Genomic DNA, 12,166 nt, shown 5'->3' with positions numbered 1-12,166 from the left:
CCCTCAGCCAGGCCCAGGACCAGCCCATCAGCAACCAGCTCATCAGCAGTCTGCAGGAGGAGAAATGTGGATGTCAAACAATTGTGAAATTGAATGGTCTTCTTGTACAAGGAATGAGTCACCCCGCATGGCTGCAAAGTGATAAGGATCCAACAAGGGCCAAAGCGGATAGCAGTTACTCATGTGCAGGACATGAAGTCTTCTGTTGAACTGTTCATCCCAGACACCATTTATTCTGGAATTTATTCTGGAATGTACTAATTTAGAGGGACGGCATGTTTTTGGAGAGAGATGGACCAAGATGGACCAAATGCAGAAACAATGTCTCTGGAAAACATCCATATTATTTCCAGGATTATCTGCTTCGATAACCGAGACACCAGACGGTAAACAAGCTAGCTGCAATCAGATCAGTGTGGGACAAGTGGGTGGACCGCCTTCCCCTGTTTTACAACCCTGGGCCAAACGTTACTGTTGATGAACAGCGTATGCAAATTAGGGGCCACTGCCCCTTCAGGCAGTACATACCGTCTAAACCCACAAAATATGGAATCAAGATCTGGGCTGCCTGTGATGCTGCTTCATCATATGCGTGGAGCTTGCAAGTGAATATGGGGAAGCCAGAGGGACGAGCCCCTGAGAAGAACCAAGGGATGTGGGTTGTCCTAGACGTGACACAGGGACTCCACAACATCACGTGAGAACTGTTTTACTTAGAACAAGCTGGGACAGGAGCTCCTCAAGAGGAACTTGACGATGGTAGGAACAGTACAAAAAAACAAGCCAGAACTCCCACCTCAGCTGTTGATTACACGGAATAGGCCAAACAATTCCTCTAAGTTTGTATTCACGGCCGACACGTCCTGAACTACATGCCAACGTAAGGCAAACGTGGTACTCATGAGTACAATGCATAGGGAAGGGAGAATCTATATCCACGAACATCAAAAAACAGAAATCATAATGCCACAAAAGGAGGTGTGGACATACACGTATTACACGTATGTAATACACGTATGTAACATGAAGTCCTATGAGTGTCATCTGATGAAGATCATCAAAGGTTAGTGATACATTTTATCTCTATTTCTGCTTTTTGTGACTCCTCTCTTTGGCTGGAAAAATGGCTGTGTTTTTCTGTGAATAGGTGCTGACCTAACATAATGATATGTTGTGCTTTCGTCGTAAAGCCTTTTTGAAATCGGACACTGTGGTGGGATTAACAACAAGTTTATCTTTAAAATGATGTAAAATACTTGTATGTCTGAGGAATTTTAATTATGAGATTTGTTGTTTTGAATTTGGCGCCCTGCACTTTCACTGGCTGTTGTCATATCGATCCCGTTAACGGGATCCCAGCCATAAGAAGTTTTTAACTTGGGTCAAACATTTCAGGTAGCCTTCCACAAGCTTCCCACAATAAATTGGGTGAATTTTGGGCCATTCCTCCTTGCTCGCACACGCTTTTTCAGTTCTGCCCACAAATTGTCTATAGAATTGAGGTCAGGGCTTTGTGATGGCCACTCCAATACCTTGACAATGATGTCCTTAAGCCATTTAGCCACAATTTTGGAAGTACACTTGGGGTCAATGTCCATTTGGAAGACCCATTTGCAACCAAGCTTTAACTTCCTGACTGATGTCTTGAGATGTTGCTTCAATATATCCACATAATTTTCCGTGGGATTAACAACAAGATTACCTTTAAAATGGTATAAGATACATGTATGTCTGAGGAATTTTAATTAGGAGATTTCTGTTTTTTGAATTTGGCGCCCTGCACTTTCACTGGCTGTTGTCATATCGATCCCGTTAGCGCGATTGCCATATATGTTAACCATGCATTTTGTCTATTTTTCTTGTAATTGATATACATGTAAGTCAACATCTACAGTACCAGTCAAAAGTTTGGACACACCTACTCATTCAAGGTTTTTTTTTTTTTTTTTTTGCTATTTTCTACATTTAGAATAATAGCGAAGACATCAAAACTATGAAATCATACGGAATCATAAAGTAACCAAAAAAATGTTTAACAATTCAAAATATATTTTATGTTTGAGATTCTTCAAAGTTGCCACCCTTTGCCTTGATGACAGCTTTGCACACATTTGCTATTATAGTAACCAGCTTCATGAGGAATTATTTTCCAACAGTCTTGAAGGCGTTCCCACATATGCTGAGCACTTGTTGGCTGCTATTCCTTCACTCTGCGGTGCAACTCATCCCAAACCATCTCAATTGGGTTGAGGTCAGGTGATTGTGGAGGGCAGGTCATCTAATGCAGCACCATCACTCTCCTTCTTGGTCAAATAGCCCTGGAGGTGTGTTTTGGGTCATTGTCTTGTTGAAAAACAAATGATAGTCCCACAAAGCGCAAACCAGATTTCATGGTGTATCACTGCAGCATGCTGTGGTAGACATGCTGGTTAAGTATGCCTTGAATTCTAAATAAGTCACTGACAGTGTCACCAGCAAAGCACCCCCACACCATCACACCTCCTCCTCCATGCTTGGGAAACACACACGCAGAGATTATCCATTCAACTACTCCGCGTCTCTCAAAGACATGGTGGTTGGAACCACAAAATCTCAAATTTTGACTCATCAAACCAAAGAACAGATTTCACTGGTCTAATGTTCATTGCTTGAGTTTCTTGGCTTATTATTGGTGTCCTTTAGTAGTGGTTTCTTTGCAGCAATTCGACCATGTATTAAAGTAATAATGGACGGTCATTTCTCTTTGCTTACTTGAGCTGTTTCCTGAAATAATATGGACTTGGTTTTTTACCAAATAGGGTTATCTTCTGTTAACCCCCCTACCTTGTCACAACACAACTGATTTGCTCAAATGCATTAAGAAGGAAAGCAATTCCACAAATGAACTTTTAACAAGGCACACCTGTTAATTGAAATGCATTCCAGGTGACTACCTCATGAAGCTGGTTGAGAGAATGCCAACACTGTGCAAAGTTGTCCTCAATGCAAAGGGTGGCTACTTTGAAGAATCTCAAATATAAAATATATTTTGAATTGTTTAACACTTTTGTTGGTCATTACATGATTCCATATGTGTTATTTCATAGTTTTGATGTCTTGAATGAGTAGGTGTGTCCACACTTTTGACTGGTATTAAGTATTTTTGTAAGTATTTTTACGTAAATTGTTATGGCTGTCCTGTTTCAAAAAAACAATAATGTTGTGGGTCCATCAAACCCGCAAACATTGGGTGAATAACAAAAACATGAACACCACACAAGGGTAATTAAGTCCCAGGGTCCTTAGCTTAGTGATGAGCTTCGTGTGCACTATGGTGTTGAACACTGAGCTGTAGTCAATGAACAGCATTCTCACATAGGTGTTCCTTTTGTCCAGGTGGGACATCTGTGGATCTGTTGGGACGGTGTGCGAATTGGAGTGGGTCTAGGGTATCCGGGAGGATGCTGTTGATGTAAGTCATAACCAGCCTTTCAAAGCACTTCATGGCTACCAATGTGAGTGCTACGGTGTGGTAATATTTTAGGCAGGTTACCTTCGCTTCCTTGGGCACAGGGACTATGGTGGTCTGCTTGAAATATGTAGGTATTACAGACTCGGTCAGGGAGAGTTTGAAAATGTCAGTGAAGACACTTGCCAGTTGGTCCGCACATGAGTACACGTCCTGGTAATCCGTCTGACCCCACGGATTGTGAATGTTGACCTGTTTAAAGGTCTTGCTCACTTCGGCTACCGAGAGCGTTATCACACAGTCATCCAGAACAGCTGGTGCTCTCTTGCATGATTCAGCATTGCTTGCTTCAAAGCGAGCATAAACAGAATTTAGCTTGTCTGGTATGCTCGAGTCACTGGGCAGCTTGCCTCTGGGTTTCCCTTCGCAGTCTGTAATAGTTTTCTAAATGAATAGAGATCCTAGTCATGGTGCTACAGTACGCTTTTACAGCATAATCAAAGTTAGGACAACTGGCGATCTGCAGTATACTTATGGCGCAGTGGTTTAACTTGCCGCACGGATCCCTTTTACAGGATCATTTTGGTAAACAACCACTGAATTACAGAGCGCCAAATTCAAAAATAATACAAAAAATATTTATAATCATGGAATCACAAGTGAAATATACCAAAACACAGCTTAGCTTGTTGTTAATCCACCTATCGTGTCAGATTTTAAAAATATGCTTTACAGCGAAAGCAATCCAAGCGTTTGTGAGTGTATCAATCACTGCTAGAACAGCTAGCCTTAAATTAGCTTGGTCACGAAAGTCAGAAAAGCAATAAAATGAATCGCTTACCTTTGATAATCTTTGGATGTTTGCACTCACGAGACTCCCAGTTACACAATAAATGTTATTTTTGTTCGATAAAGATTAGTTTTATAACCAAAAAACGCCATTTGGTTTGCAAGTTCTGTTCAGAAAACCACAAGCTCGTTCCGGTACTGAAGGGCGGGCGAAAATTCGAAAAAGTATCCGTAATTTTCGTAGAAACATTTCAAAGGTTTTTTTATAATCAATCCTCAGGTTGTTTTTAAACATCTCCCTCTGCAACTGGATCCTGGACTTCCTGACGGGCCACGCCCGGTGGTAAGGGTAAGCAACAACACGTCTGCCACGCTGATCCTCAACACTGGGGCCCCTCAGGGGTGTGTACTTAGTCCCCTCCTGTACTCCCTGTTCACCCACGACTGTGGCCAAACACGACTCCAACACCATCATTAAGTTTGCTGACGACACAACAGTGGTAGGCCTGATCACTGACAACGATGAGACAACCTATAGGGAGGAGGTCAGAGAACTGGCAGTGTGGTGCCAGGACAACAACCTCTCCCTCAATGTGAGGAAGACAAAGGAGCTGATCGTGGATTACAGGAAAAAGCGGGTCGAACAGGTCCCCAATAACTTTTTGGCGCTAGCGTCCCACCTATCCCAAAGAGGTTTTAACATCGATGGGGCTGTAGTGGAGCGGGTCGAGAGTTTCGTGTTCCTTGGTGTCCACATCACCAACGAACTATCATGGTCCAAAAACACCCAGACAGTCGTGAAGAGGGCACAACAAAACCTTTTCCCCCTCAGGAGACTGAAAATATTTGGCATGGGTCCCCAGATCCCCCCTCTCCATTTGTTTTGTACACTGCTACTACTCGCTGTCTATTATCTATGCATAGGTCACTTCACCAATACCTACATGTACAAATTACTACAACTAACCTGTACCTCCGCACATTGACTCGGTACCGGTACCCCTTGTATATAGCCTCCTTATTGTTATGTTATTTTGTTACTTTAAAAAAAAAAAGTTTTTACTTTAGTTTACTTGCTAAATATTTTCTTAACTCTTCTTGAACTGCACTGTTGGCTAAGTGCTTGTAAGTAAGCATTTCACGGTAAGGTCTAAACTTGTTGTATTCGGTGCCTGTGACGAATAAAGTTTGATTTGATTTAAGTGAGCTAATCTGGAATAATAATTCTAAAAACGATGCTTAAATAAATCGACTGTTGGTGTAAACTTTTAGGTTGTATTCCGTTACCAGCAAGACTATTCAAGCGGTCGACTCACTAATGGATGAAGATGATGAGCACTCGGTAAAGGCCTTCTGTAATCTGCTGGCATCACAGCCCTCTATTCACAGTCTGAAGACAGTTGAAGAAACGTGTGTGGACTTATGGAAACGCTCGTTAAGACATTTTATATACACTACCGGTCAAAAGTTTTAGAACACCTACTCATTCAAGGGTTTTTCTTTATTTTTACTATTTTATACATTGGAAAAATATAGTGAAGACATCAAAACTATGAAATAACACATATGAAATCATTTAGTTACCAAAAAAAGTGTTAAACAAATCAAAATATATGATTTATTTGAGATTCTTTATATAGACACCCTTTGCCTTGATGACAGCTTTGCACACTCTTGGCATTCTCGGACTGGAAATGTTCAAGTCCTTGTTTAAAAAATAACGATATTTTGATGATTAGTTTGTTTCCAAATAACCAAGTTATTGTAATCTGAATAATAATATTTTAAAAAATCACCTCTCAATCAACATCAACTTAACAAAGGAACTGATGGTGAACTTCAGGAAACAGCAGAGGGAGCACGCCCCTATCCACATCGACTGGACCGCAGTGGAGAAGGTGGAATGCTTCAAGTTTCTTGGCATACACATCACTGACGATCTGAAATGGTCCACCCACATAGACAGTGTGGTGAAGAAGGCCCCTAAAACCATCACAAACTTTTACAAATGCACAATTGAGAGCATCCTGTTGGGCTGTATCATCGCCTGGTTCGGCAACTGCACCGCCCCCGCAACCGCAGGCCTCTCCAGAGGGTGATGCGGTCCGGCCAACTCATCACCGGGGGCAAACTACCTGCCATTCCGGACACCTACAGCACCCGATGTCACAAGAAGGCCAAAAAGATCATTAAGGACATCAACCACCCGAACCACGGCCTTTTCCCCCGCTATCATCTAGTACAGGTGCATCAAAGCTGAGACCGAGAGACTGAAAAACAGTCTCAAGGCCATCAGACTGTTAAATAGCCATCACTAGCCAGCTTCCACCCGGTTACGCAACCCTGCACCTTAGAGGCTACTGCCCTATACACATAGACATGGAATCACTGGCCACTTTAAAATTGGAACACTAGTCACTTTAAGCATTTAAAAAATAATGTTTACATACTATTTTACTCATCTCATATGTATATACTGTATTCTCTTCTGTATTTTAGTCAATGCCACACCGACATTGCTCAATCTAATATTTATATATTTCTTAATTCCATTATTTTACTAGTATATTTTTGGTGTATTGTTATGAATTGTTAGATACTACTTCACTGTTGGAGCTAGGAACACAAGCATTTCACTACACCCGCAATAACATCTGCTAAATATGTGTATGTGACCAATAACATTTCATTTGATTTGATTTACCTGAACTAATCCTGAAGCTTTAGGGCTTTAGCTCAATGTGCTAACACAGTCAGTGGTGTGTCGGAGACCTGGGTTTTGATTACTTTGCATACTGTATGAGCAGTATGGTCAGGGTGGGGGTCTGCTGCTCTATGAGCACAAGACATTGAAAATATATATTTGTGGTTGCTCACTGTGTGAGACTTTGCTCAGTGGGTACAGCAAGACACGCCTCTGGCCACAAACAGTAAAGAGCAGGAGAGAGAATCCAGCAGCCAGACAGCATGCAACTGCAGCTCAGAGAACTGGGGAATTCCATAAACACACACACACTTCTCAAGGACATTTGCCAGGGTTGTATATGCATATAAGTGTGTTTGACATTGCATCTGCTGCACACAGACAGGACCCCTAATGATGTACTCGAGCAGACTCAAGCAGGTTTTGAGTTACACCAAAGCCTGTATCAACATTAGGAAAAAAGTGCTATGTAGAACCTAAAATGGTTTGTCGGTTGTCACCATAGGAGAACCTTTGATGAACCCTTTTTGGTTCCAGGTAGAACCCTTTTGGTTCCAAGTAGAACCCTTTTGTGTTCCATATAAAACCGCTTCCACAGAGAATTCTACATGGAACGCAAAATAGTTCTACTTGGAACCAAAAAGGGTTATCCTATGGGGACAGTCAAAGACCCCTTTTGGAATCCTTTTTCTAAGAGTGTAATATATAGACAATCTCCGGTTTAAACTCCTTTTTGGTGTCTTTATCCTTGAGTAATATACACTGCTCAAAAAAATAAAGGGAACACTAAAATAACACATCCTAGATCTGAATGAATGAAATATTCTTATTTGTCACGTTCCTGACCTATTTATGTTAGTTTTTGTGTGTTAGTTGGTCAGGACGTGAGGTTGGGTGGGCATTCTATGTTATCTGTTTCTATGTTGGTTTCGGTTTGCCTGGTATGGCTCTTGATTAGAGGCAGGTGGTTTGCGTTTGCCTCTAATTAAGAGTCATATTTAGGTAGGGCATTCTCACTTGTGGGGGGGGTACTGTCACGTTCCTGACCTATTTATGTTAGTTTTTGTGTGTTAGTTGGTCAGGACGTGAGGTTGGGTGGGCATTCTATGTTATCTGTTTCTATGTTGGTTTCGGTTTGCCTGGTATGGCTCTTGATTAGAGGCAGGTGGTTTGCGTTTGCCTCTAATTAAGAGTCATATTTAGGTAGGGCATTCTCACTGTTTGTTTGTGGGTGATTGTCTCCTGTGTCCGTATGTCTGTTCGTACCACATGGGACTGTAGCGTTTGTTTGTTTCGTTTCGTTTCGTTTCGATGTCGTCCGTTTCCTGTACGTAAGTTTATGTCTAGTTATGTAAGTTTATGTTCAGGTTTCGTTCAACGTCGTTTTCTTGTTTTGTAGTTGGAAAGTGTTTTGTTTCGTTTCGTGTTTGCCATCATCGTAATTTATAATAAAGATGGCTTATTTCCCTGAGCCTGCGTTTTGGTCTGAAGATCCTTCTCTCCTCACCTCTTCCGAGGATGAGGAGAGCGTCACCCGTTACAGAATCACCCACCAAGCTAAGACCAAGCGGCAAAGGGAAACTAAACGGAGTAAGGGACAGGAGAGAAAGGATTTCTGGACATGGGAGCAAATAATGAATGGAGAAGGTCCCTGGGCTAAGGCAGGAGAAAATCGCCGTCCCAAAGCTGAGCTGGAGGCACGGAGGAGAGCAGAGGCTACCGAGGAGAGGAACCGGAGCTATGAGGGAACGCGTCTGGCACGGAAGCCAAAAAAGCCCGTGAGTAATTCCCAAAAATTTCTTGGGGGGGGGCTAGGAGATAGTGGGCCAAGGGCAGGTAGGAGACCTGCGCCCACTTCCCAGGCTAACCGTGGAGAGCGGGAGTACGGGCAGACACCGTGTTACGCAGTAGAGCGCACGGTGTCTCCTGTACGTGTGCATAGTCCGGTGCGGGTTATTCCACTTCCCCGCACTGGTAGGGCTAGATTGGGTATTGAGCCAGGTGTCATGAGGCCGGCTCAACGCGTCTGGTCTCCAGTGCGTCTCCTCGGGCCGGCATACATGGCACCGGCCTTACGCATGGTTTCTCCGGTTCGCCTACATAGGCCGGTGCGGGTTATTCCACCTCCCCGCACTGGTCGGGCAACCGGGAGCATTCATCCAGGTAAGGTCGGGCAGGCTCAATGCTCAAGAGAGCCAGTACGCCTCCACGGTCCGGTATTTCCGGCACCACCTCCCCGCCCCAGCCTAGTACCTACAGTGTATACACTACGCACTAGGCTACCAGTGCGTATCCTGAGCCCTGTTCCTCCTCCACGCACTCTCCCTGTAGTGCGTATATCTAGCCTGGTGCCTCCAGTTCCGGCACCACGCACCAGGTCTACAGTGCGCTATATCCGGCCTGAGCCATCCGTCTCCCCAGCGCCGTCTGAGCCCGTCTGCCATGAGCCTGCAAAGCCGCCCGTCTGCCATGAGCCTACAGAGCCGTCAGCCAGACAGGAGCCGCTAGAGCCGTCAGCCAGACAGGAGCCGCTAGAGCCGTCAGCCAGACAGGATCTGCCAGAGCCGCCAACCAGACAGGATCTGCCAGAGCCGCCAACCAGACAGGATCTGCCAGAGCCGCCAACCAGACAGGATCTGCCAGAGCCGCCAACCAGACAGGATCTGCCAGAGCCGCCAACCAGACAGGATCTGCCAGAGCCGCCAGCGAGCCATGAGCAGCCAGAGCCGTCAGAGAGCCATGAGCAGCCAGAGCCGTCAGAGCGCCATGAGCAGCCAGAGCCGTCAGAGCGCCATGAGCGTCGAGAGCCGTCAGCCTGCCATGAGCGTCGAGAGCCGTCAGCCTGCCATGAGCGTCGAGAGCCGTCAGCCTGCCATGAGCGTCGAGAGCCGTCAGCCTGCCATGAGCGTCGAGAGCCGTCAGCCTGCCATGAGCGTCGAGAGCCGTCAGCCAGCCATGAGCATCGAGAGTCGTCAGTCAGCCATGAGCTGCCCTTCAGCCTGAAAAGGCTAGATACCCAGAACTGCCCATCAGTCCAGAGCTGTCTCTCTGTCCGGAGCTGCCTTTCAGTCCGGAGTTGCCCCTCTATCCTGATCTCCCTCTCTATCTTTATCTACCTCTATAGTCTTATCTATCCCTCTGTCTTGGTTTATCTCTCTGTCCCGGTATTGTCATTATTAGATTTGTTATTAGGAGGATTTTGTGGGGGAAGTAAGAGGGTGGACATTCTTGAAGGGAGGGGGCTAGGATGGATTATGGTGGGGTGGGAACCGCGCCCGGAGCCTGAGCCACCACCGTGGTTAGATGCCCACCCAGACCCTCCCCTAGACTTTGTGCTGGTGCGTCCGGAGTTCGCACCTTGTGGGGGGGGTACTGTCACGTTCCTGACCTATTTATGTTAGTTTTTGTGTGTTAGTTGGTCAGGACGTGAGGTTGGGTGGGCATTCTATGTTATCTGTTTCTATGTTGGTTTCGGTTTGCCTGGTATGGCTCTTGATTAGAGGCAGGTGGTTTGCGTTTGCCTCTAATTAAGAGTCATATTTAGGTAGGGCATTCTCACTGTTTGTTTGTGGGTGATTGTCTCCTGTGTCCGTATGTCTGTTCGTACCACATGGGACTGTAGCGTTTGTTTGTTTCGTTTCGTTTCGATGTCGTCCGTTTCCTGTACGTAAGTTTATGTCTAGTTATGTAAGTTTATGTTCAGGTTTCGTTCAACGTCGTTTTCTTGTTTTGTAGTTGGAAAGTGTTTTGTTTCGTTTCGTGTTTGCCATCATCGTAATTTATAATAAAGATGGCTTATTTCCCTGAGCCTGCGTTTTGGTCTGAAGATCCTTCTCTCCTCACCTCTTCCGAGGATGAGGAGAGCGTCACCCGTTACATTATTAAATACTTTTTTCTTTACATAGTTGAATGTGCTGACAACAAAATCACACAAAAATTATCAATGGAAATCAAATTTATCAACCCATGGAGGTCTGGATTTGGAGTGGAAAACCACACTACAGGCTGATCCAACTTTGATGTAATGTCCTTAAAACAAATCAAAATGAGGCTCAGTAGTGTGTGTGGCCTCCACGTGCATGTATGACCTCCCTACAACGCCTGGGCATGCTCCTGATGAGGTGGCGGATGGTCTCCTGAGGGATCTCCTCCCAGACCTGGACTAAAGCATCCGCCAACTCCTGGACAGTCTGTGGTGCAACGTGGCGTTGGTGGATGGAGCGAGACATGATGTCCCAGATGTGCTCATTTGGATTCAGGTCTGGGAAACGGGCGGGCCAGTCCATATCATCAATGCCTTCCTCTTTCAGGAACTGCTGACACACTCCAGCCACATTAGGAGGAACCCAGGGCCAGCGGCAACAGCATATGGTCTCACAAGGGGTCTGAGGATCTCATCTCGGTACCTAATGGCAGTCAGGCTACCTCTGGCGAGCACATGGAGGGCTGTGCGGCCCCCCAAAGAAATGCCACCCCACACCATGACTGACCCACCGCCAAATCGGTCACGCTGGAGGATGTTGCAGGCAGCAGAACGTTCTCCACGGCGTCTCCAGACTCTGTCACGTCTGTCACATGTGCTCAGTGTGAACCTGCTTTCATCTGTGAAGAGCACAGAGCGTCAGTGGCGAATTTGCCAATCTTGGTGTTCTCTGGCAAATGCCAAACGTCCTGCACGGCGTTGGGCTGTAAGCACAACCCCCACCTGTGGATGTCGGGCCCTCATACCACCCTCTTGGAGTCTGTTTCTGACCGTTTGAGCAGACACATGCACATTTGTGGCCTGCTGGAGGTAATTTTGCAGGGCTCTGGCAGTGCTCCTCCTGCTCTTCCTTGCACAAAGGCGGAGGTAGCGGTCCTGCTGCTGGGTTGTTGCCCTCCTACGGCCTCCTCCACGTCTCCTGATGTACTGGCCTGTCTCCTGGTAGCACCTCCATGCTCTGGACACTACGCTGACAGACACAGCAAACATTCTTGCCACAGCTCGCAGTGATGTGCCATCCTGGATGAGCTGCACTACCTGAGCCACTTGTGTGGGTTGTAGACTCCGTCTCAGGCTACCACTAGAGTGAAAGCACCGCCAGCATTCAAAAGTGACCAAAACATCAGCCAGGAAGCATAGGAACTGAGAAGTGGTCTGTGGTCACCACCTGCAGAACCACTCCTTTATTGGGGGTGTCTTGCTAATTGCCTATAATTTCCACCTGTTGTCTATTCCATTTGCA

Source organism: Salvelinus fontinalis, chromosome 13, assembly GCF_029448725.1.
Source record: "Salvelinus fontinalis isolate EN_2023a chromosome 13, ASM2944872v1, whole genome shotgun sequence".
Classification (NCBI taxonomy): Eukaryota; Metazoa; Chordata; class Actinopteri; order Salmoniformes; family Salmonidae; genus Salvelinus; species Salvelinus fontinalis.
This window is presented reverse-complemented; position numbering follows the sequence as displayed.